General features: G+C 57.2%; 1 protein-coding gene across 1 annotated transcript in view; it reads left to right on the top strand.

Annotated features, from left to right (window-relative positions):
* Window positions 1-19068: 19068 nt before the first annotated feature.
* Window positions 19069-25204, top strand: part of PLXNB2 (plexin B2) — an 81034-nt gene continuing 74898 nt past the window's right edge. Inside the window, 2 exon segments of the mRNA XM_020982869.2 lie at window positions 19069-19158; window positions 23534-23685. The gene's annotated coding sequence lies outside the window, so the exon portion shown is untranslated.

The raw sequence follows: 25204 nt of genomic DNA on the forward strand, positions 1-25204 counted from the left end.
CAGGCAGGGGCCATGGGAAGCCTGCGATCAGAGCCGGGGACCAGGAGCAGGGTGGGGAGGGATGGATGGATGGAGGGAAGTGGAAAGGGGGAAGGGGGCGGCAGCTCCAGGGCAGGGGCTGGGGGTCGAGCTCCGCTGGGTCCCCGCCCCCAGCGCCTCGCGCCGACCTTTCCGCTTCCGGTCCCCCCTCCGCACCCCCCCCCACCACCCCAGCTTTGGCTGGCGCTGGCCAGGTTGGAGCAGAGCCCCCGGGGCCCGCGGGACAGGAGGGGGCGTGGCTATAGAGGGGCGGGGCCTGAAAGGCGGGGCCTAGGGGGGGTGGGGAGGTAGGCAGAGGAATCCTGAAGAGGAGGAGGAGGAGAGAGAAGGAGGAGGGAGAAGAGGGAGGAAGGCAGGGAGCGAGAGGGAGCGGGAGCGCCCGGGAGGCCCCCTGAGAGCAGCGCGGGGCCGGGCCGGAGGAGCCCGGGCAGCAGCAGCGGCGGCGGCGGCGGCCCCACAGAGAACCCCCCGCGCCCCCAGCCCGAGGTCCCGGCCGCCATGCAGGGGCGCAGCGCGCGCACAGGGAGAGCGGCCACCGCCACCGTCACTGCCACCGTCGCCGCCACCTCGGGTAAGACTAGGGTCTGGGCCGCCACCTGTTGAGGGGAGCGGCGGGGAGCCGCTTGGAGGGGGGAGCGGGGGAGGGAGTCAGCCCCCCCATTCCGATCCCTGTGGCGGGGGGGGGCGCGTCCAGGGAGACCAAAGTGGGGCCCAGAAACTACCCCTCTGGGCCCGGGCGGCGCCTGCCATCAGCAGGGCTGGCTGGGAGGCCCCGCCGGAGGACCCACGTCGCGAGGGGGTCAGTCCTCTGTGTTGGAAGATCGGGGTGTCGGCGAGTTCTGGGAGCTCTCAGTCTTGGGGAGGCTTTAGGTGCTGGTGGACCCTGCGTTCAGACTGTGGGGGGATGCTGGGGCTCTCATGTGGTGCTTTTGGGAAAACTGGGGTCTCGGGATTATTGGGGCTTCTGTTAGGGATCCCCGGTGTTTGAGGAATCTGAGCGTCTGGCTGTTGGTGAGTTCCCAACTGTGGAGGAATCGCGGTGATTTGGAGGCGCTCTCATTGTTGGGGGGCCTGCGACGCGGGAGGGAGGTCCTCTTAGGTGGAAGGGCCTCCAGAGATCAAGCTTCTCTATGCTTTTTGAACCTAAGCGGAGTTGCTGTTTGGGGGGGGGTGTCTGGGCTCCTTGGGAGGGAAGCCCACCAGAGGAGAAAGCTCCCCTCCCCCAGCCTGAGGGGAGGGGGGCAGGACGCCGGCTCCGGAGTAGCCGTCGTGTCCTCTTTCTCCTGGGAGCATCGAAGTTGGCTCAGGACTAATTGAAAAAGTTTCTGGTTCGGGGGAGGGTAGGGGCTGGCCAGGTCTGGCGTGGCCGGCCTTCCTCCAGAGGCCTAGGTCCAGAGTCCCGGCACTCCGGTGTGGGCGCTTCCTGGGTTCTCCCTCCTCACCCCGCCCTGTCCCCCTGATTTGCTGGGGGGGGGGTCGGTGGCAGCCCGCAGGCCCTCATGCTTTAGGAGTTCGGCCTCCTCCGCCTGCCAGAGGCTGGCCCCTTCCTTCGATAGTGGAGTGCTGCCCGTGGGGCCCGGGGCGTCCCCTCCCCGTGGGAAAGGGCGGGCCCCAGGGCAGGGTCTGGGATTGATCTTCCCTCCTTTTCCGAAGAGTGAAAGGCTCTGGGGCCTGCTGGGGCTTGTCCGGGTTTGGAATCCAGAGTGTACGTATGTGTGTGTGGGGGGGCGGAGTGCCTGGATGATACAGCTGGAGAGACCGGCTGGACGTCCAGGCTAAGGGTGCCTCTTAGCAGGGCTTCCACCCACACCCCCATGGCTGGGCAGAACTTGAGGGGAGACCTAGCCAAGGCCAACTTCCCCCTGACCGGTCCCTTCCCCCGTTCTCGTCCCAGCGCCTGAGGGAGGGAGGCAGGAATATGGGACAAAGGCTGAGAGTTTAATAACAAATATTATTAAGTGGGCCCTCTCTAGCCTGGGCCCTGGACCAGACTGTGGCCTGAGTAGATCCTCCTCCCTCGTCTCCTTACACTCCTGGACGGCTCCCCACTCTTCATCCCTTCATCCTCTTCCTAAAGTGTAGGTAGCTCAGTGGTCACTAATGCTCCCTACCCCTCCTAATTCTCAACACTGGGGTGCCTAGAGACTCCCCCTTCCTCCACGACCACCTGGGACTATCACCCATACCATTCGGATCTTCCCTCCCCGAATCTTTCGCATCTCCAAAAATCCCTTCCCTCCGACCAGGTCTCTTCTTGAACGCCCATCCTCCACCTCCACCCAGGGGCCCGCAGCAACCAGGTCCTCCTGCCCACTACTCCTGGGCCTCTCGCCTTCCTCGGCGCCCGGAGAAAGAGAAGGGAAATGGTTTGGGAGCTTCTCTGGGACCAGGTTAGGGCAGGCAAGGGGGGCTCGAGCAGCCCCTCCCCCGGCTGTGGGCGTGGGGCCCAGATGCCCCTCCCCTTCCCTGGCCACACAAAGACCCATCTCCATGGTAGCGGCCAGGACTCCTCCGCCAAGCCTAGCCCGCACACAGCCCGCAGGGGGAGCCGGGGCCGGCTGGCCGCCAACAACGGGCAGCGGGCATTGGGCACTGGCAGGGCAGGGGGCGGGCTGCCCCTTGGCCGGAGGAGCCAGCTATGGTGAGAGATGCAGGTACTGAGCCCTCTCCCAGTGTCCGGGCGCAGAGGGTAGTGCCCCACAGCACCAGGGTTGCGGGGTGTGGGTTGGGTTGTGTGTTTGTCGTGTTGGGTGGTTGTGTGGCAGGGACGTGGGTTGGCCTTTGTAAACAGTCTCCCGGAGCCCGCGCCCTCTCTTCGCTCTTGCCCTGCTGCTGTCTGTGGGCTGTCGGGTGGGACTTGGAAAAACATGGAGGCTGAGTGGGCAGAGGGGAAGACAAAGGGGGAAGAAGAACGGCTGGGCAGGCCAGGGTCTCCCTGGCCATAGAGGGGGCCTGGGAAGAGAGAGGGAGCCATGCTAAGGCCCTTAGAGCCGTTCCTTGGCCCCCCCTCCCCCACTGGCCCCTGTGCATTTCCCATGTCTGGTCAGCCCACTGGCTGTCCGTCTGGTAGTCTCTGTCCCTCCTTTCAGTTGGCCTGCCCCCTTGGTATTTCTTCCTCCAACTTTGTAGCTGAGCTCAGACACCCCCACGCCCAATCCCTTTCCCCCAGCTCCCCCAGACTGGTAGACAGTTGGGGGTGTTAGGTGGGAAAGGGGCTTGTCCTGGATCAGCTGGACCAGCGACCACTTTCCACAGCTCCCCTGCTCATACTCCCCCCCCTTCCCGTGAGTTCAAAGGTTTGATTATTTGAGTTGATTGTGCAAGAGGAAGGAGAGTGGAGGAAGCTCAGCTGGGGAGCTGATCAACTTTCCCGAGAGGAAAAAAAAAAAATCAAGTCCAATTCCAGGGGCAGGCGCATTTCTGTTCCCCTTGGCTTCTGGCCTCTCCTGGGCTCTTGCCCTGTCTTTGCCTCCAAGAGGGGGTGCCCCTCCCCCCCAACTCCTCCTCCTCCTGGGCGGGCCCTAGCCCTAGTCCTGTCTCTGGAGGATCACTCGGCTGCCTTGGGGGCTTCTACATGAGTATGTGTGTATTTACCTATTCTTTCCAAGTCCAAGGCAGTGACCAAACTAGAGTTCTGGTGATGGCCTTCAAGGCTGCCCACCTGGAGAGGCCCCTGGGCTCAGGCCGCTGACTTGGCAGGCTCCAGCGGAGGGAACCAGGGGCATTGCTGAGCCTGTTCAGTGTGGCCTGGAGCTCAGGCAGGGGCATGGACAAGGTGACCTCTCCATATTTGGTGTTTTGGTGGAGGCAGACATTTTAAAACTGGAGAGGGTTGCAGGAGGCAGGAGGGGGTGTAGCTAGAAGTTCCTCTCCCAGGCTGCCCTGCCCTAAGGGTGGGGATCTTCCACTTGACTGGCTTTCAGCCTCCCTGGAGGCTTTCTTATCCCTTGCACAGCTCCCCACTCCAGATATCTCATCAAGGAGGTCTGTAGTATCCTTGAGCAGGGAGTCTGGGGGGACAGGCTTCTCATCTTGTCTCTGCCTCGGCTCAGTCACTGAATAAACTTGGTCACATCTCTTCTGCTATCTGCTATCTGTTTCCCCATTTGTAAAAAGAAGGAGTTGGACTGGATGCTGCAAGACTCCTCTTGCTTATTACTAGGACTCTGGCAAAGATGAGAGGGACTGGAGGGCACTCCGCCCCTGCCCAGCGCCCCAGGACAGTCTCTGCTCAGGGCTCAGGTGGCCTTTCCTGCAGTGGATCTGGGCAGTGAGTGCAGACGAGCCTATGCCCTCAGTGACCAGCGCTCTAGAAGCTGTAGACTCAGGCTGCAGAGGCAGCCCCCACCCATGCCCATGTGGCCCAGCTGCTGGGGCTGCAAGGTCTTTCACTGTAGAGGCCCTTCCCTGCATGGCTGCTTGACCCTCACCCTGGAGGCCTTCAGCTTTCCTCGGCCCCTTCTGTTAGACTGTAAGCTCCTTGAGGGCAGGCACTGTCTTTTGCCTCTTTTTGCATCCCTGGTGCTTAACACAATGCCTGGCACATAGACTGACACACTGAGACCGACACATTAAGTGACCTATCCAGGGTCACACACAAATGTCAGTGGCTGGATTTGAATTCCTTTCTTCCTGACTCCAGACCCAGCCCTCTACCCACTGCCCCACCTAGCATTTATCGGGTTCTGAGCTAAGCTGAGGAATACAAAGAAATGCAAAAACCAGGTACCTGCCCTCTGGGAGTTCACATTCCTATGTAGGAGATAATGTTCAAATGCCTTGTTCCTGGGTAGCCTTCCAGGGGGGAGGGCCTAGCCAAGGTGTGTGTGGGGGGATAAGCCTGCCTTTTGGTTCAAATTTCTGTGGGATGGAACTTCTCTAACTCTAGTGGTGGGGGGGGACCCTGGGGGGCTGAGGGAACCTGTTCCCATCTCTGAGACTTCCTGGGCCCCCATCCTCAAGGAACCCTTTACATCCTGGGACTGGACTGGCATGAGTTGTCCCGGATTGGCCTGTGTGCTATACTGAGTGACCTCAGCCATCTGCCATCCTCTTTCTCTTCTTCTCCCTATGTTTAGAAACTTAAGAACAGGAAACTCCATGAGGCTCAAAGGTAGAGACCCTGAATTATGTAAGCTGTCCCAGCCCACTGGAGCTTACACACACACACACACACACAACACACACACACACACACACACACACACACACACACACACACACACACACAAAACACCCCCCAGAGACCTGCACTCCCAGAAGGATGGCCCCAACCAGATCTCTTGCGCCACCCCACCCCTTTCCCAGCTGCTGGGTCTGGGTACATCTCTGCTGCTCCCCCTCCTCCTCCCCCTATACCAAGCCCACCCTGGCCCAGACAGGCTACTTCCCATCCTCTAGCTGAAGCCTGCAGTGGGCTGTGGGGAGGTGGGTGTGTGGACAGAGCCCTGGCCCAGGAATGTCAGTGATTCTAACCCTGGATGTGAGGGGCTGCAGGAATTGTGAGAGACAAGAGCCAGGTGGGATCTGGGGAGGATGGAGGGGATGCCCCCAAACTGCCCCCAACCGTTGGGGTTTCTAGCTGCCCTAATGGAGGGACCAGTTCCCAGCTGTAGCACCAGGCACACCCCCATGCCCCAGGCTGGAAGGGACCTCAGGCAATGTCTAGTTCAACATCCCACCGATCTATAGGGATTCCCCCTACAACCTCCTTGGTCAGTGACTGGCCTGAGCTTGCAATTTATCACCTCCTTAGGCATCGCATGGCTTTGTGAGAGAGGCTACCCTAAGGTCTTGGGAGGGTTGTTGGGCTGGGCTCCTCTCTTGTGGGGAGGGGATATTTTTAGGATCATAGAAAGAGGGCAAAAGCATATTCATTAGAAGTCATTCATTAGTCCAGCCTCTTCATTTTACAAATGGGGAAACTGAGGCCCAGAGAGCTTCAGAGCTCCCCACAATGACCCCAACCCCCCATATTTCTTAGGCTATTGCAGGCCAGTGGGGAGCCCCTTAGGGCGCAGAGCACTGCTGTCTTACTGCTTGATGGTGTGGGGCTGACTGGGGAGGGGAGGTGGTGGTTGTGAGGCTGGGGGTCCAGGCCTTCCAGACAGGTGTTTTCCAGACGTGCTCCCCAGTGTGGCACGGACAGGCTGCCTTGCTGGGGAGAAGGGAGGCCTGCATGGAATTAGATGGTATCTTATTCACCCCAGCCCCCAGCTGTGCACATCTGTTTGGGGGCTTCCAAAATGATGAGGACTGAAATGTTTAGATGTGGAGGGGGGAGGGGATGAAGGCCCCCACCAAAAGGGCTCTTTCATCAGCCTGACTTCAGACCTGCTGTTCCACCTCACTAAGCTTGTCTGGGCCCCATCCGCCCCGCCCTGTATGATGCAGATCCTCCTTTGGCTGCCTCTCAGTCCTTGCCCTGTCACTGCATGGGGTCTGCACTAGGGAAGGCGGGACCTTGGGCTGATTGGCCTCAGACTCGGAAGCACCTTCTCTGTAACCTCATTGGGAGGTTCAGTTTGTGGAAACATGGAGTAATGGATTCAGACAGCTGTATTTGGGAGTCAGGAGGACCTGAGTTCCAGTTCTGCATCAGAATTTAAAGCTGTGTGACCTATACTGTGACCTAATCTCTCTCAGCCGCGGTTTCCCTCTATGAAATGAAAGGCCTCTAGGCTCCTCTCAAAGCTCTGGATCAGTCAATGAACCTGTGATTGATTCAGGGTCACCAGGAGAGCTCAGGCTTCCCCGTCCGGCCTTTCGGGGCTGTGATAGAATTTTCCAGAAAATAGAGCAGAGACAGAACTGGGGGTTGTATGCAAAGCACACACAAATACATCTATGCCTCCCTCACCTTCCCCCTTTAGTCTGTGAGGACATAAGGGTCCTCCTTTGGGGAGTCTGCAGGGCCTCTTTTGGAAGCATGGAGTGGGGCAAGAAGGTGGTGGGATTGGGAGGAGCTTCAGGGCATATATCCAGGCTTGGCCAGGGGCCTCCAGACTGCCCCAAACTAGCCTGAGGCGCTGCCCTGAGAATGGGTGGAGGAAGCCCACTTCCCTCTGGAGGAGGGAGGAACTGGAGCCGAGCTGCTGCAGGCCCTGCCCTCAGAGAGCGCTTAGTCTAATCCAGCAGACTGAGTTGTCCTGGAGTGCTTCTCTTGGGAGGAGCTAGTGAGTTCCCCTTCACTGAAGATGTTCAAGCCAATGGCTGATGACTGTTGGTTCTGTTAGAGCCGGAGTTCTTTTCGGGGTTCTGCTAGCACTTGAGGTACACTGAGGTCCCCTCAGGCTCTGAAATTCTGGTTGTGAGACCTAGGGCTGGCCTGGGGGCCTGAGCCTCTGAGAACGGGTGGACAGCCAGTGGTCTAGAAGCAGCTGAGAGGACAATCACTGCTTGTGGTTTCTGCTGGGCACCTCGAAGAGGCTGGAACCAGAGCCCCCTGGCCTCGAAGCTCCCTGGCCTCCTCCCCCTAGATTCCTAACTGAGAAGGGCAAGAGGTACGAGACTGGTGCCCCCAGCAGGCCGGTTCCGCTTTGTCCCTTCTGCCTGTCGGGGTGGGGGTGACAATCCGAGTGGCCGGGATTCCGAGTGACCGACCTAGTGAGTGACCCTGAGAATCAGGCCGGACTGGCTTATGTGCCTGGCCCGAGCCCCCTGACTGTGTGTGTGGGAGGGTATTGGTGTTGTGTGCCTGCCCACCTGTGTGATCCTGGACACTTGGCTATGCCAGGCTCTGGGATGAAGCACCCGTGTGTGTGTGTGTGTGTGTGTGTGCATGAACGAGTGAGTGTGAGTGATTGCACACCCACTCAGGCAGGCTTGGGAATGTGGGCTTTGCTATTGTTATGAAGTATTTCCAGCACAGACAATTCCAGCAGCTAAGCCCGGGTGGGTCTGTCTGTGCCACCCTTTGTGGTTGGGACTGCCCCCCTCCCCACACTTCACCTCCCACACTCTTTCCCCCTACTTTCCCCCCTCCCCCCAATAGCAGCCGCAATGTGGTTTCCTTCTGGGGTAATTTCTTCTGGCATTGCTTCAGCCCCCACCTGGCGCTGTCCTTGGGGTAGTGAGAAGATCTTTGGGCCAGGCAGAGGGACTTCCCTGTGGTCTCCTTTATCTGAACAAATAGCATGACTAGCGGCTCATCCCCCTTCCTCCTTTCCCAGTGGCTTCCTCATTCATCTGCTTGCCTCCCTCAACCCCACCCAGCATCACCAGGCTCAGAGCTCTTTGAAGCAGGGGCTGCAGTGAATTGGAACCTGGGCATAAATGCATGTGTAGAGGAAGGGGGAAAGGGAATCTGCTCCTTACTGTCTCTCACTGGACAAGTTGCTCTTAACACCCTATCATTGATGACCTTAAGAAGAGGAGGGTGGATTAACTGGCCTGAGATACAGAGGGAAGTTTGGTGCTCACTTAGACAGGAGGCCAGGGCTCTGGAGGGGCTGGAGGCCCAGGCCCCCGAGAGCTGAGACAGCAGAGACCTTAGGAAAGCCTCCTGGGGGCTGGGCAGAGGCTCTGGATCCTGGCGAGGTGGACTTTGATGTGGCCAGACTCAGTGTCTTCCTGGGTCTGTCGATGGTCCGCCAGAGGCTGGTGCTGGAGCAGGCCTCAGAGTAGGAGGGCAGGTGGGTGTGGCACTCTCCAGTGCCTTTCTCTGGTGTTCCTGAGGGGCAGGCAGATGGAGAACCAGCCGGGGCCTTCTGTCAGAGGCACTGGCCAAGCGTGTGGAGAGACAGTAAGACCCTCCTCCCTCCCCCGGTGAGCCTGGCTCTTCACCCCGAGGATGGACTGGGGCAGAAGATATTGAATCGGAAAGGAGGCGGGCAGGGACCATGTTGATGAGCCTGCTTCATGCTGCCATCCTCCTGATGCTGCCCACAGGGGGCAGGGCTCAATAAGGCTGATTTGGGCATGAGTGGGCAGGGGGTTGCCCTGTCCATCTGGACTCCCCACTCACTGTTTTCCTAACAAATCAGTGGGAAAGAACACACAGTGAACCCTCAGATCCAGAACCCCTCCTGGCTCTTCCCCTGTCTCCACCCTTGGAGGGCTCTAGGGTAGTCCTAGAAGAGGGTCACCTGTTTCCCTACAGACCATTCTATCTTGTCCCCTGTCCATGGTGCTCCTTTCTGGTGGGAAACCAAATGTCTGGTGACTTTGTGGGCTGGGCTGGGCTGGGCTGAGCTGGGCTGGGAGAGAGGCCCAGGCCATCTAAGACTGCTGAGGTTTGGTGTCTGAAGGGGATCCATCCAGCAGTCTGCTTGGAGCCATTCATTTTATACATTGGGAAACTGAGGCCTGGAAGTGACTTGGCCAGGGTGTCACCATGCTAGTGAGGCAGTAGGGGGTTAGAGGCATCAGATGCTTCTCATTGTGTGACCTTGGGGAAGTCATTTCCTTCTCTGGTGCTTCAGTTTATCCCTCTGTAGAATGGACTGATCTTGAGGCTTTGAACCCATGCCTTCAGACTCGACCCTGCTGATGGAGAATGGGCTACCATCCCAGCTGCAGGGCTATGCGTGAGGCCTCAGAGCCCTGCTTGTGCTCTGTGTTTGCCTGGTGAGTCACTGGTCTCTCTAGGTGTGGGGGCGATTTTATCAGGACTGGTCACATGGACTGGAGACAGAAGGGAATTCCAGCCGTCTGTTAGGCCAAACCCCTCACTTTACAGCAGAGGAAACTGAGGCACAGAATGGAAGGGACTTGTCCAGGTCACATAATGTGATGGTGGCTGAATGGGATCCCCTGAAAGCCCTGTGTGTGCCTCCTCATCCTGACTCCCTCTTCAGGCCACACATATACACACGTCCACGAACTGTAGCCTGAGTGTGCTCGGGATGAGGCAAGTAAGGAAAAGGGACCAGGCCTGTGGAACAGGGTTAATGTTTCCATGGGACCCAGGGACATCCTCCATTCCCTCCTACCTTGTTACCCTAACCCCGTATGAATTCATTTTGTTCCATTCCAGCATCTATTAAGCACCTACTGTGCATAAAGGGGGAGATTCAGAGCTAAGAAGAGATGGTCTCCCTGCCCTGTCCCTCGTCCCCACCCCAGCTCCTGGGTCGTGGTTGGAAGCAGCTGATTCTACTCTGACCTGGCACGTGGGACAAGGAGGATTGCCTCTTAAGGCCCTCCCCAGTCCGCTGCCTCCCTCCCTCTCTAGCCTCCCCTCCCCTTACTACCCTTCTCACGTGCTGCATTTCTCCCAGGTGCATCCTGGTACCTTTCACTCACCCGGACACCTTTGCTGGAGCAGTTTCTGGTGCTTAGGACAGACTTCCCGCATGCATGCAGGCTCCTCCTCATCCTTCCCCGGACCCAGCTCAGATGCCTGCTCCTCGGATGGCAGTGTGAGATAGTGGACAGGGTTCTCACTGGGGAGCCAGGAGGGTTCAAATCCCCTTTCAGGCACCTACTTTGAGCAGTGTGGCCCCTGTGCCTATAGAATGAGCGGGTTGAACCTGGCCACCCTCAGGGCCCTTCACAGCTTCACAGGAGGAGCAGCAGCTGCTGGCAGCTGCTGGCGCCGAGAGCACTTTGCCTTTCACAGAAGCCTCCCTCAAGGTCACCTCATTTCCCTTTGTGATCCTCTGCTCAGCCCCCAGAGTCTTCCCTGGAGCTCCCTCCCAGCTGGCAACGTCCTTCCCTTCCTCATCACCCCCAGCACCCTGTGCCGGTCATCCTTTTTAACTAAGTTACTGAGGACAAGGAAGGCACCTTTTTTCCATGTTGGATTCATTGTGCAGCAAGGGGCCACGCACACAGGAGGCGCCTAGTAAATGCTGGTTCATTTAAATTGAAGCCAGGGCTCGACCATCTAACCTCCTCTTCTTACAAATGTGGAAACCGTGGCTCAGAGAGGGACAGAACTTTGGCCAGTCAGCAGCAGGGCTCTGGGGGATGAGCACCCGGGCACAGGTGGCCAAGATGGGGGCAGGGGCAGCCTTGTTCCTTGGACATTGTGGAAGTGCTGGAGGTGGGATGGAGGCCCCAACCCCGGTTCTGTCAGGCCTGGAAGCAGGGCCTAGACAAACCGGCCCAGAGCCAGGTCAGGGGGGCTAGTGAGTTCCAGAAGTATGGTCTTCCCTTATCTGGGCTTCCCCTGGGTCTGGAAGCGTCTGGCCACTGAGGCCCTCAGGGCTGTCAGGGACTTCCAGGCCAATCCGCACCTGAACCTCAGTAGCAACTTCTAATGCAAGTTCCCAGACAAGTGGGCATCTAGCCATGTTTGAAGATTGCAGGGACAGAGAGCTCACTACCTGTCGAGGCAGCCCAGTCCCACTTGGGAGAGCTTTCATTGTTAGGACATTTCTCTTTACATCAAGCTGAAACATGTCCTGTCACTTCCTCTGGGGCTCCCAGATCTGCCCTCTGGAGTCAGGCTGTACAGGGGTGATCTCCCCTCCTTTTGACAGCCCAGATGTCATTTTTACTACCGCATGACCAGCCATGCCCCCACCTCCCCCAGCTGTCTCCACAAGGCCCCCTGCCAGCCCAGCTGGCCTCCTCCAGACCCTCTTGGGTCCCTTTGGCACCTCCAGCCCAAGTCTGTCCATTTAAAGTGCTCTCTTCAGTCCCGACATCCGTCGTGCAGTCTTACTTACCCAAATGATCTCTTGGATTGCATTGGAAGAAGGGCTTGGGTCCCTTTGGCACCTCCAGCCCAAGTCTGTCCATTTAAAGTGCTCTCTTCAGGCCCGACATCCGTCTTGCAGTCTTACTTACCCAAATGATCTCATGGATTGCATTGGAAGAAGGGCTTGGTAACCCTTCCAGAACTTGAAAACCGTGATCATGGCCCCCTCCCCGGCTCCCCAGGTCTTCCCTTCTGCTGTTCCCAATCCCTCCCCAACCCCCCAGCCTATTGTCAGCATTTGGGAATTCATTAGGAGTCACAAAGGCCCAGCTGCCTCCTCCCTTGCTCACAGGTGACAGGGGCTGGGGAGGTGGAGGTAGGGCCCGAATAGCTCCCCCTTCCAAGCTGGGAGGCCTGAGCTGGAAGGGACTGTGGCCAGCCTTTCTCCCAATGAGGAAACTGAGGCTTTGGCCCGGGGCACTCAGGGACCATTGACAAAGGGTGGGGCCCCTTTGGTCAGTTCCTTGGAGAAGTTCTGGAAGTGGGATGGTGGCCAACATCTGCCTCCTCTGCCTAGGTCTGTGCCATTTTCCCATGAGGGTCAAAAGGGCAGTTCTGAAGGATACCCAGCCTCAGGTTTCCTTTTTGTTTTCCAGTGTTGTTAGGCCTGGGGGAGAGATCAGACCCCTGGTGGGGGGGAATGAGCCAGCAGAAGGGGGCTTCCCTTAGACAATGCGATCTTAGAGACCAGCTTATCCAAGCCCTTCATTATACAGAGGGAGAAAGTGAGGCCCAGAGAGGGGCAGGGGATGGCCTGAGGTCAGTAGCAGAATGGGGATTTGGACCCAGGGATCTTGACCCTGCATTCAGCACCATGCACCAGGCCCCCTCCAGCCCTTCCACATGGCTTCTCAGCCATACAACTCCCACTTCCTTCCCAGATAGAGTAAGTTGGAGGTAATGAGCTAGGAGGCCCCTCACCTTGGGCACCTGAGCGTTCTAGAAAGAGCCTTGGGATTCAGGTCCTATCACTTACTGCTCTTGTAACCTGGGCAGCCTGTCCCCTCTCTGGACTCCGTTTCCCTCCTTCTAGAAAACGAAGGTTGGAGCATGACTTCCAAGGCCCCTCCTGACTCTCCAATTTCCTCTTCCCTTAGAGGAAGGGGAAGCCCTTGACTGGCTTTGCTGCTGCGCCCCACGTCTGCTGGCATTCTCTCTAGGTGTGCCCCTTTGTCCCCTTGTGGAAGCTGGTATCTGATCTGTTGCCCCGACCTCAGCAGTAATTACAGCCTGAGGCGGGATCTGGATTGGAGTTAGGGCTGACTGGACAGGCCAGCTCTGAACCAGGGCTCCTTCCCCGCCTTACCTTAGGCTGGCATCTCTCCTTCTCTGGTGTTAATGACTGTTTATCTTCTGGGCAGGGTGGCTTGGCTAGGGGCAGGGGTGGAGGGCTCAGGCAGCTAATGGTCTCTAGGCCTCCAGTTAGCTCACCCTACCATCCCACCTCGGGGCCTGGCTCTACTTAGCCTCTTGGGGAGAGAGGATGGAGGGCTGAACCCTCTGCTGAGGGCTGTGTATGTCTTCTAAAGAGACTGAGACCCTTGGACACCCTTAAATTTCTTAAGAAAGGGGGCAGCAAGGGGGCACAGTGGACGGGCAGCAAGGGGGCACAGTGGACAGAGCACCGGCCCTGGAATCAGAAGGGCCTGAGTTCAAATCTGATCTCAGGCCAGAGACTTGACACTTACTAGCTGTGTGACCCTGAGCAAGTCACTTAACCCCAATTGCCTCACAAGAAAAAAAATAGTCTAAATTTTTAAAGAAAGGCAGCCTATATTGGCTGGCAGAATCGTAGCCCTGGCTTCTCATTCTGGGGTGACTCTGACTAAATCACTTCTCCTTACTAAGCCTCAGTTTACATCTCTGGAAAATGGAGCTAATACCTGCAGCACTTTTCTCCTGAGTCTGAGGTCGTTGTTGGCATCTGCTCCAAAGAGATGATGCCTGTACAGCACTTTGCCAGTGTGGCTAGTGGTGACAATGCTAGTGGCCAAGGTGTTGGGCGGGAGTAAAGGTGTCTTCTGGATGATGGAAAACAAAACTGAACACCGGTACAAAGAAATTTTTACACATCATATTTTTGTAGTGGGGTGCCTTAGTTTACCCCTCTGAAGCGAGGCTGGTCAGACAAGGTGGCCCCTAAGAGTCTTCCCCATTCTGGGTTCTGAGATCACGAAGGACCGTATGTGGGACCTGGGAGAGGAGGCTGCCAAAGGTTTCCTCCAGATGCTGTGGCGATGGTCACAGTGTTTGACTTTCATGGGAAAAAAAAAACGCAACCCATTTGAGTCAGCAACTTCCGGCAGAGCCTTGGGGATGTTCAAGCTTCTGGCTCTTTGCCCCTGGGGACAGACCTTCCCCCCATCCTTCATCTCTGACTGAGACTCCCTTCCTCCCCCTCCCCCCAGCCCAGTCACAGCCTGTCCCTTTTGGCCTCACCCAGGGCTCTGATCTTAGAATCCCCCCACCCCCACCCCAGGAAAGGGAATGGAAGAGGTTGACCAGCCTGGGAAGAGACTGGAAAGCTATTCCCCGCCACCACACGTCAGTCAGTCTTGAGCAGAGACCTCTGGGCCTGAGGAAGCTGGGGAATCACGGACTATAGGATGGCAGTGGCGGTGGGGGGGTGGAGGACTCTGGACTTGGTGACCAAGTTCCTGAGTTCCAGATGTCTTTTCCACTTGGTATCTGGGGCACCTTGGAAGAAGCCCCTTTGTAAGATGGTGGGTGGGCTCTGAGGGCACTGTGAGCTCAGAACCCCATGATGAAGTGCCAGGGTTGTGCCAGAAGCGTTTTGCCTAGGCCTGCCCTCCATGGTGTCTCCTCCGTCTCGTCCACCTGGGAATCCTGCCCTTGCTCAAACAGCTGCCCCAGTGCCCATGAGGGGCATTGGGAGCTTCTCTCTACCACTTCACCGGCTGCCTCCCCTGCCCCCGTGCCCTTCCCCACCCCCCCAGCTAGTGAGTCAACAGTGTAGACCAGCTAGTTGGGAGTTGCATGTCTCTAGTCTACACAAGAAGATGGGTTCCTGTTGTGGAGGAGGGTCTATGTCTGTCTCTGCAAGTGCCTGTATTCTGAGGATGGTCTGTCCTGTGCTCTGGTGGGGCCCCATCTGAGGAAGGTCTAGACCTGGCCCTGCAGGTGCCTGTGTTCTGAGGATGGTCTGTCCTGTGCTCTGGTGGGGCCCCATCTGAGGAAGGTCTATACCTGGCTCTGCAGGTGCCCGTGGTCTGACAGTGGATCTGTTTTGTGCTGGGGGGGAGGGGTCTCTGAGTGGCGGGTGACATGAGGGCGGGCCTGTACCGAGCACAGGGGGTACGGTCCTAAGGAAGGTCTTAGCAGGAGCACAGCTGCTGCTGGTGCTCCTCCTGCCCCCACTGCCCTGGGAGGAAGCTGGGCTCACAAAGGCACATTTAACAAGACTTGGGGTGGGAGGAGGGCCTGGGGTCACAGAGGAAGGCATCCAACCTAGATCCTCCCAGTTAGGTTTCGGATGCACTGCACTCCCACCCCTCACCCCTGAAGCTGGGCCTTGGGCCTGGCAGGCCTTTTGGGGAAGGACAGTCAGGCCCTTGCTGAGGGCCAGAGCTGGCGACCTGCCCAACCATGATGAAGGTTCTGCTGGCAGCTGGGCTAAGGGGGGTTGGGGGCGTGGGAACAAAGCCTCCGGAGCAGGGCTGGCTCCCCTGCTCGCTGGGCTAGGCTGGCCGGAGCCCCGAGCCCCAGGCCCCTCATAGGCTGCCTAGAGAGACCTCGAGCTGTGAGGATGAATGCCAAGGGAGCTGGCCAAGGGGAGAGGGAGGAGGAACGGGGGGGGGGGAGGCTTGGAAATGGCGGCTGGGAACCAGGATGGGGGGAGCCATGTGTGCATGAGTGAGCAAGTGAATGAGCACTCCCATGTGTGCACACGTGCGTGAGCAGCATCTAAGCAGGAGCCTCCCTCAGCCTGGAGGCGGGCCCAGGTCGGCCTTCACCTTCCAGCTTTCCTGAGGCCTCAGACCTAAATGACCCAGTACTTGCCCGTGGGCTGCGGGAGGTGGCCTGGGCTCCTCATTAGCGAGTCCCCTCACCCATCTTTTTTTCTCCTCCCGCTAGGTCCAGGGGCTGGACTGCATGCTGGCAGACCTTGGTTTCCTTCCCCTTCCAGGTTTCACATCTTTACCTTATTCCTGTCCTCCAGGACCTTCCTCATTCCTGCAGCGCACACCCAGTTCTAGGAAAAGTACTGGCTGAGACAGTCCTGGGGGTGTGGAAGAGGGCTTTGAGGGAGCACTGATGGCAGAATTTCAGGCATGGTTGGGGGGCCGCTTTGGCGGGCTCTACTGGTCTATCTCCAGACTTGGGGTTTAGAGCTGGAAGGGATATTGGAGCAACCTGCATGGTGCCCGGCACATGGGCCCCTGGTGTTTGTTGACTGAGTGATAGATGAGGAAACTGCCCAAGCTCTTCTGACTCTCAGCTGGGCTTCCTGGGTCTTCTGGCCTCAGGCCTGATCCTCAGTGGATCCAGCCTCCCCTAGCCAGTTATCCTGGAGCAAGGTTTCCAGCTGGAGGTACCTGGGCATGGAAAGGCCATCCCAGCCAGCCCAGGGGCCCATCTTCCCCTTCTCAGAGGCTTCAGGCTGGCGCACTGGCTCCGAGCCCTGGGGGTAGCAGCCTGGTGGTGAGCAGCTTCCAGAGGAGAGGCGATGACAATGGCTGATAAACAGCCGAGGAGCATGTCCTGTGTCTGCAGGGGCCCTGGGGATAGGCCTGCTGGCGGCTCAGCCCAGAGCCAGCTCCAGGACGGGGAAGAGCCCCGAGCCTTCGGGCCCTGCCTGGCTTGTCACAGAGAGGGGCTGGATCACTGTGGGGCAGACTCCGCGGCTCTTCTGGGAGTGTGGGTGTGGGTGACGTCCACACGAGGAGACTCAGGAGGAGCAGAGCCTAGGCAGGTGCTGAGGGAGCCACCATCTGGGATAAAGATAAGACCGATACCCAAGGGTTAGTCAGAAGGCGGGCCTGGGGGATGATTCAGGGACTCATGGTCAGCAGTGGGGTCAGCTGCTGGAGGTGGAGATTCAGGCAGGTTGGAGCAGCTGACCAAGAAATAATTATGAGGCGCTTACTCTGCTGGAGAAAGGCACAAAGGGAGGTAGGCCCTGCCCTCACGGCCCTTCTATTCTGCTGGGAAGGCTTTGGATGGGAGGGCTAGGCTTACAGCCTGGGCCTGTGTGGAGTGGAGGAAGGGGGCAGGAGGGAGGCAGAGTGCAGAGTTGGGGCTGAGGCTTGGCTTCGGTGCATGAGGCAGCTTCAGGGACCTGGCCAGACTTGGAGGCCACATTTGGGCTTTGCTGTGGTGAGCTGAGCATTTTGTCTGGTGTGTCTTGTCAGACTGATTCCTCTCTGGGAGATTACAGGGAGGGACGTGGCCATCCCATCCTCTGGCCTCTGCCAGGAGGAAGAGGATCCCACCAAGCCCTCTGCTCAGCCACAGCATCTGGGCTTTGGACCTCCCATCGGGAGCATCCCTCTGCCACGCTCGGCCCGCGGGGCCTACAGGCTGCCTCTCTCTTCTGTGTTTGAAATCCCAGCAAGCTTCCTGTCTAGAAGGCTTTCCTGGAAGTGAGGAAGACAGATGGGGGATTTCAATACGGGGATGGGGGAGGTGATCGGTGCCTGCCTCCAGCCCCAGCCCTACCTGGGGCACTCAGTGCAATGTGACTTGTGGGGAGGATTGGGCCTGTGAGGACCACTTTTGTGGGACACAGTGGACTTCAAGCTGTGACTGACCATGGCTTCCTCCTTTTCTGTGCACTGGGGAATGGAACAGAGACTTCTAGCTTCTACAAAGCCGGAGGCAGGAATGGGGGAAATGATTGCTGGGGGGTGAGTCCTGACTAATGGCTGTGACGGTGAGGCCTGGCCCCCACTGTTTCCCATATTTGGTTCTTGCCACCCTTTGGGGGCCTGGGCGAGAAGAACCCTGGGGATCAGATGGCCCAGAGCAGGGGTTCCTCACCTTTTATGTGTCATGGGCCCCTGGGGGTGAAAAGGCCTTACTGTCATCAACCTCTTAGGGATCCACAAACCCCAGGTTCAGAATGGCTGGTCTATGGTTCCCAGAAGGAATATTAGTTTGGTTGACTCAAAGCTCATTTCAGGGAAGCATTCTGGCACCCATATTTCCCTCACCCAGTCTCCCCTCCTGTGATCCCCCATCGTGGAGTTAACAGGGAGCTAATACCTACTGTCTACACTTTAGTCTTTTTTGTGACTGTGGCCTGAGATGGGAGGCAGTGCCAGGGCCCTGTCCAAGAAGGGTGCCCCCAGCCCAGCCCTTCCTCCTGGTAAATATTTAGTCTGATTGGGAAGATGTCCTCTTGTGGTCCTCAGGTCTCTGCAGGGAGAGCATGGGGGGGTGAGGCAGGTAACCAAGTTTGGGCTCCCCAATCCCTGGCTCCTAGTCCTCACTGGGTCCCCCTTCTTTCCCTTTCATCGCCAAGATCTAATTATTATTTTAGGTAACTGGGGTCAAGTGACTTGCCCAGGGTCACACAGCTAGTAAGTGTCAAGTGTTTGGTCTGAGGCCAGATTTGAACTCGGGTCCTCCTGACTTCAGGGCCAGTGCTCTATCCACTGTGCCACCCAGCTGCCCCCAAGGTCTGATTATTTCCGAACATTAGCTGGACATTAAAGCAGGCCCCTAAGAGAATTCTTAGGAGCACTTACCATAGACCCTTGAATCTGGAAGACTCTTTGTGGTGAGAAAAGGAGGCTTCAGTCAATGCCTGCGTTTTACAAATGAGGATGAAGTTTAGGCCCTGCCTGGACTTGTCCCAGGTCACACAGTGAGGCCAGAGAAGGGGAAGGCTGGCTGGCCTGCCAATTGGTCCCGGGCCCTTTACCTTCCTTACTTGGCCTCGAAAGCACCCTAGCCACATACAGGTGTGTCCCATTTGGGCTTCTCACCTGTAAAGATGGAGACCCTGGGCTACTCTGAGGACCCAGGGAGTTGATGGATGGATGGGAAGCTCTGTTTTACAGGTCAGCCATTGTAAAGCTTTTCGTGTTCCCACCTTTGCCTGGAGCAGGCTGGCCTCCCCTCCACTGGGCTGGCATCTGGCCCGGCATCTGGCCCCTGTGCACGGCGGTGGGGTCCAGGCCCGGCCCTTCTCTCATGCTTGGCTCGGCCCCAGCCTCCTTTGGGCTGAGTTGGGGCTGGCGTTCCTGGGGCTGTAGAGCTAACAGGCTGCCCCGGAATTCTTGTGGCCAGGCTGGAGGACATTGGCTTTGCGAATGGATGGAATTTTGGCCTGGGTTTTTCTCTGTTCTAAACAGGGATTGATTGGGGGAGAGCTCTGGGTGCAGCAGGACTCAGTGACCACAATTTCCTGTTTACAGGCCTGGGATCTGAGGATTTCTTTTGGTTCATAAGAAGTTGGAGCTGTGTGAGACGGAGCCTCTCCCCCCTTCTGCAAACATCCAAAGAAAGTGAGCCCTTAGCCCCTATTCCTGAGCAGTGCCTTGCTGACCTGTATACCCAGATATTCCAGCAGCATTCCTCTGCAGGCCCCAGCACCCTGCCCTCCACCTTAGACTAAGGGTGCCCCTTTTCTCCTCCAAACTAACTCCCATCTGGGGTTAAATATCTCATGGCAAGTCAGGGACTGCATACTTTGAAGGCCAGAAATAGCTGGGTCCTTTCCTCCTTGCCCTCCCTGATCCAGGATAGGGGCCCTCCTTCTGCAAGGTCAGAGGTCCGGCACAGCCACTTCACCCTGGAGACCCTGAGGCAGGCCTGCTCCATCCCCCAAGGTCAGCTCCCAGGCCTCTGTCCAGGGCCTCTTGCCCTGCTCTCCAGGGAGAAGGCTCTGTCCGTACCCCACTCCAGACGTGGCCCTCCAGAGTCCCCACTGACCTCCCTTCCTGGGTGTCCACTTCTACAGGGTGCCCATTCACTCTTTGGCCATGCAGGGGCCTGTCTGTGGAACGTCCTGTGAGCAGTAACAGTCAGTCCTGTTGGTCAGAGGGCCTGGATTCAAATCCTGCCTTTTCCCCATACTAGCTGTGTGACCTCCCCCTCTTAGGGCCTCAGTTTCCTCTATTGTAAAATGAGAAGGATTGGATAAGGCCCTGTGGGTTCCTGGAGCTGGGCTTCTGGGCTGGCTCTGGGGATTTATTTGTTTGCTGATCTGGGTGACTGGAGGCTCCAAGCTTCCTGGAGACTCTCTGGCAGGTACATTTTGTGGACTTTGCCCCATTTGCCCTGAAGAGCTGGGGGAGGGAATCAGGAGCTTTCCTTCATCCTCCCTCTGGGGTGAGTCTGAACACCCCGCACTTCCCCTTTCCTCAGCTTGTTATCTGACTTGCTGGTTCCGACTCTCCCAGAGGGCAGGCCTGTGTCAGCCCTTCCCAACACTGTGTGTGTGTGTGTGTGGGGGGGTGTTGGTTTAATTTACAGAATCTGTAATGCCAGGCCCTAGGGGCGGCTGAGTACTACTGTGGCTAAGAGCCCCAGGCCTGGAATCAGGAAGATCTGAGCTCAAATCCAGCCTCAGACACTTTCTAGCTGTCTGACCCTGGGTAAGTCACTTAACCCCTATTTGTTTAGGTTCCTCATCTGTAAAATGGGGACACACTGGAGAAGGAAATAGCAAACCACTCCAGTTATCTTTGCCAAGAGAATCATCTGTGGGGTCACCTACAAGTGTTGTTATCACAGCAACCGTGCCAGGCCTGCCCTCTGGGAGTTTCCATTCCACCAAGTAGAATACAACTAGGCCACTTAGGTGAGTTTGAGAAGGGAGGAAAGTGTCTGGGGTAGCTCTTTTGGCTGAGTCAGTTCTGGAAGAACAATTAAAAAGAACTGTGAAGAGCCTGAAGAGGGAGGTTGTATGATCCAGGCCCAGGGCATATGGCCTGGGCAAAAGCCTGCACTTGGCAGATGAATGTAGAATTGAGGAAACAGTCCAGTACTGAGCCAGAGGCCTAGAGACAATAAATGCTTAATGAATATTTAATTGAATTTGTTCTGTGAATTTATAGTAAGAATGGGATATAAGGAGGAAAGGGGGCAGGATGGGTAGGATTCATTCAGTGGACGAATGTTTATAAGTAGCCAGGCAGAATGTTGGTTGGGTATGAATGAATGAATGAATGAATTCCTGGCAGTGAGCTGTTCCCTGGGGTCCCCACTGGGACTCTTGCACCCTTGTGCCCCATTCTCTTGGGGCAGGGGGGATGGGCAGAGGGATTACTGGCCTACTTAGGATGGGGAGAGTAGACACAGCCCTGGACTTACCTCCTGGTTCACTCTTTGACTTAGTCATGAGCCTGCCATCCTTCCCCTTCAAATCTCAACTTCCTCATCTGTAAAATAAGGAGAGGTCACTGTCTGGGCCCAGCGTGGGGCTGCTGGGACCTTTCTGAGGCACCCAAAGTCTCTTCTTTCCTCCGTCCTCCCCATCAGCCTCTGCTCCGGCATCTCTCAGGCAGCCTTGCCGTGGTCATGAGGAACGTGGGCTCTGTGGGTATGTGACTGCCTCCTTCCTTGCTCTCAAAGGGGCAGTGCATCAGGGGAGACGCCCCCTCAGCTGGGACCTTGGAGACGGTTCTCCCTCAAGGCCTTGTCTCTGACACCCGTGTGACCTCGGGCAGCTCCATGGCTCACAGTTCTCTCACTGTGAATTGGTTGGCTTGTACCCTTCATATTCCACCTCCCGGCTAGGCGCCCTTGGCCCTAGAGAAGGAGAGCCTGGTGGGGCAGGGGGCACGTGTGTAATCTGACTCCTGACCCTGCATCTCCGCCAGGAGGCCTGGGTCCCTACACAGCTCTCAGGACTGGTGTCTGAGGTCGAGGAACAGGAGGGAGAACCAGGAACACGGCATTTAAAAGTAAATATTGCTGTAGCTACAGCTCACTGGCTGTGTCAACAAGGCCAGAGGCGGATGGGGGCCGGCCCTGGGGCCCTGGGCCTGTTTTCCTGGATTAGGGCTGTGTTTTGGTCAGGGAGCTCAGCTCTGCTCCCTTCTTCTGGGGCAGGTTCTTTTCTCTGGCCCTGGCTTTGCCCTGGCTGGCTTCAGACAGGTGGCTTCCCCTCTCCGGGCTTAGTGCCTAGTCCAAGGAGGTGGGAGACCCAGGGATACATTCAGGAAATAGCCAGCTGGGGAGGCTGGTCCAGTCCCCTCCAGCTTGAATGTTATCCTTATGTCTCTGGCTAGGACTGCTGGGGAGTTGGGAGGATACACTGGATGCCTCTGGGGGTCTTTGGCCTGGTCTGACCTTTTTGTTGCCTGTTTTCTAGAAATTTGGGGCATCCAGAGTGCGGTGAAGTGAAAAGAGCTTTGTGTTTGGAGTCAGGGAGTCCACATACTGGCTCTGCCACGTACAGTGTGACTTTGGACAGATCACTGCCTCAGTTTCCCCATATGTAAAATAAGGGCATTTGACAGGATGGCTTCTGGTCCCTTCAGTTCTGTGTCTATGATCCTAGCATGTTCAATCTGAGTCTCAGTTTCCTCCGCTGTAAAATGAATGGGTTGAACCAGGCCTGGCAAACCCCTTCCAGTTTTAAATCTCTCACCCTATAATTCCAGGGGTGGAGAGGCCTGGCTCAGTTTGGCCCTGGGACCAGGCGCCTGACCCAAAAGGGACAGCCCTATCCTCAGACCTCAAGCCTTCATGGCTTCTTGTGGTTGGACATGGGGTGAAGGGAAAGATGGGAGGGGGTACATGAGAGGCATTGAAGCAGAGCTTATGAGGAGCCCTGAGATGTTGCCTGGAGGTAAGGAAGGGCTGAACTCCCCTTTCTCTGAAGCTGGGATGGGCAGATTTGGGCTGTGGGCCCTGGGTTCAGACACTGCACCCGCCCCTCCCTGGCCTCAACAAAAGAGAGAGGATATTTTTAATTAGAAGACTGAGCACAGCGCTTCCCGCCATCCCCCCCACCCCGTCTCCCCATTAGTTGGCCAGAAGGGAGGAGGAGAGGGCTTCCTTTCATCTCCTTCCTACTGCCCCTACTCCAGCCCAGTCAGGCCTTTGTCCCCATGGTGATCATTTCTCTGGTCTCCTGAAGACCACTGGGGGTGGGAGTGGTGACTGAGGCCAACATGCAGAGAAGAAACTCAGGGCTGGCAGGCTTTGATTTCTGGGCATCTCCTGAGGGTGCACGGGACGGGGAGATGAGAGTCAGATCTTCTCCCCCGGCCTCCTAGGAGGCCAGGCTGTCTTGGCCCCACTGGGTCGAGCCCCACTGGCTTCTAGCTTCGGCTCCTCCACGGATACTTGGTTACTGGGCCATCTCTGTTCTCTGGGCCTCCATTTGCTCCAATGATGTCTCTTCTGCCAATGTTTGTTTCAGTCATGTCTGATGCTTCGTGACCCCATCTGGCTTTTTCTTGGCAAGGAGACTGGAGTGGTTTGCCATGTTACAGATGAGGAAACTGAGGCAAAAGGGTAAAGTGACTTGGCCAGGGCCACACAACTAGTGTCTGAGGCTGGATTTGAACTGAGCACTTCCTGACTTCCGGTGCTCTGCCTACTACCACCCTCTAACCCTAACTCTTCCACCAACAGTCTAATGTTAGTTTGTGAATAGGAAGAGGGGAGAGTAGAGAGGAGGTATTTCAAATACTTTCCCTCCCTGCCAAGCCTAGAGCTCTCCTCCTGCAGCCTTCTAGAGCCACAGGCCTGAGTGCTTTGTGGGAGCCGGAGCCGTGGGGTAACAGAGCAGAGATGGGCCTGGTGGCCAGGGTCCGGGGATCAGGGGAGCCCGACAGGAAACTGAGGCAGGGCCCTGGTCCCAGGCCACAGGGTGCCAGGGGGTCCTCAGCTGCTGATCATTCTTCCTCTCTTCCTCATTCACAGGAGGCCAGAGCTGACCAGCGCAGCTGGGAGCTGGACACCCATTCCTGGCAAGGATCCATCTTCCAGGGGCTCTGAGACCTGCCTCCAGCCCCGCCCCTGCCTTTGAGCAGACAGTCCATGTTCCTGGAAAGCCATCTGAGGACTGCTCCTGGGTGAGTCCTGCCTCGGCCACCCCATGGCTGACCGGCTTCTCTGCGGGGGGCTGGGCTGAGCACTCCGGCTAATACACACACACCTGTCCTCCACTCTTGTTTGGCTAATTGATGGTTGTTGTCCTCCTTGAGGGCTCTTTGAAACCCAGGAAAAAAGAGGCTGTTTTTTTCCCAGCAAATCACAGCCTCCTAAACCATTAGTCTGGGGAACAAAAGGGCCAATGAGAGCCGAGTTGCCCAGAAGTTGATTGTTCTGTGAAAGGCTTCGCCCTTCTCTTTTGCTCTCTGGGGGAAGCTCCTGAGGGGCCACAAGGGGCCCATGGTGCCTGGTCAGCAGACGCCTCCTCGTCCGAGGTCCTGAGCTAAGAGCAGTTACAAAGGAAGGCATACCCAGATCCAGATGTAGAAAGAGAAGCCCTGTCCTCAAGGAGCTTTGACTCGGAAGGTGGGCCAGAAGGTGCGGCTAGTGGGGAAGGGAGCAGAGCGCGGCTTTGGGCCCTGGGGGGTTGGGCAACTTGGCCCCCAGGCCCTGCTCCCCATTTCTCCTGTCCTACACATCTGCTGCTCGTCTGTCCCTTCCACCCAGATCAGAGCTGGGAGGTTCTTCTTGGTGTCTAACCATGGTCCATCCATGCAGACAGGCCACGATCAGAGGCGGGCTTTAGGAAGATTCCTTTGGGCCGCAGAGGGGAGGGTCTGGGGGCAGGTTAAGAGGTGATCATAATGGTCCAGGCAAGAGGTGATGAGGGCCCGAGCTAGGGCAGTGGCTGTGGGGGTACAGAGAAGGGGCCGGGTGCCAGAGAGAATTCTGGAGGATGGGGCTGAGGTCCAGGATTCAGATCCTGCCATCTCAGGACCCCAGAAATGTTGGATTTCCTTCATCATGTCTTCATTTGGGGGGTGAAGGTAGGACTGGCCGTGAGGCACGGCTCCCCACAAGGAGCTATTTCTTTGTGAAGCTTTCTTTCTGCTGGTGCTTGGCATGAGTGGGAGCTTGGCTTCCCACGGAGGCGGCTTCTCCATCTGCTCCGTCTCTTTCCTGCAAGTCAGCCTGGTCCGAATTGCAGGCTGGGTAGTTCTGGTAGTGGAGAGATTGTTTCATGCCTGGAGGGTCTCTGGAAGGGGCAGTACTGTTCCCACTTGGGGGAGTCTGGGAGTTGTATGGATTGAGAGGGATCCTTTCCTTCCCAGGGGTTCTACGGATGGCCACGTTGAAAGAATGGGAGCATGTGCTCTGAGTCATAACTTCCTTGTGGCCTTGAGAAGGGAGTGTGGGGTGTAGATGCAGAATCAGGGAGGGAGCTCTGCTGTTTGGGAGGGCTTCCTGGAGGCAGAGGGATGGACAGGATGACCTCACAAGATCCCTTTCCCAGAGGTCTCAGGAGCCCCCCTTCATTCTTCATTTGGGGAAAATCTGGGGGCAGGGGCAGCCTCAGAGCTTGGAGATGAGAGTAGTGGGCTATAGAGAAGACGGGTCGGGGGGGGTGTTCAGGAGCCTGGGCTGCCTCCCTCCATTTGT

This window comes from Phascolarctos cinereus, unplaced genomic scaffold (assembly GCF_003287225.1).
Source record: "Phascolarctos cinereus isolate Bilbo 61053 unplaced genomic scaffold, phaCin_HiC Scaffold_1;HRSCAF=81, whole genome shotgun sequence".
NCBI lineage: Eukaryota > Metazoa > Chordata > Mammalia > Diprotodontia > Phascolarctidae > Phascolarctos > Phascolarctos cinereus.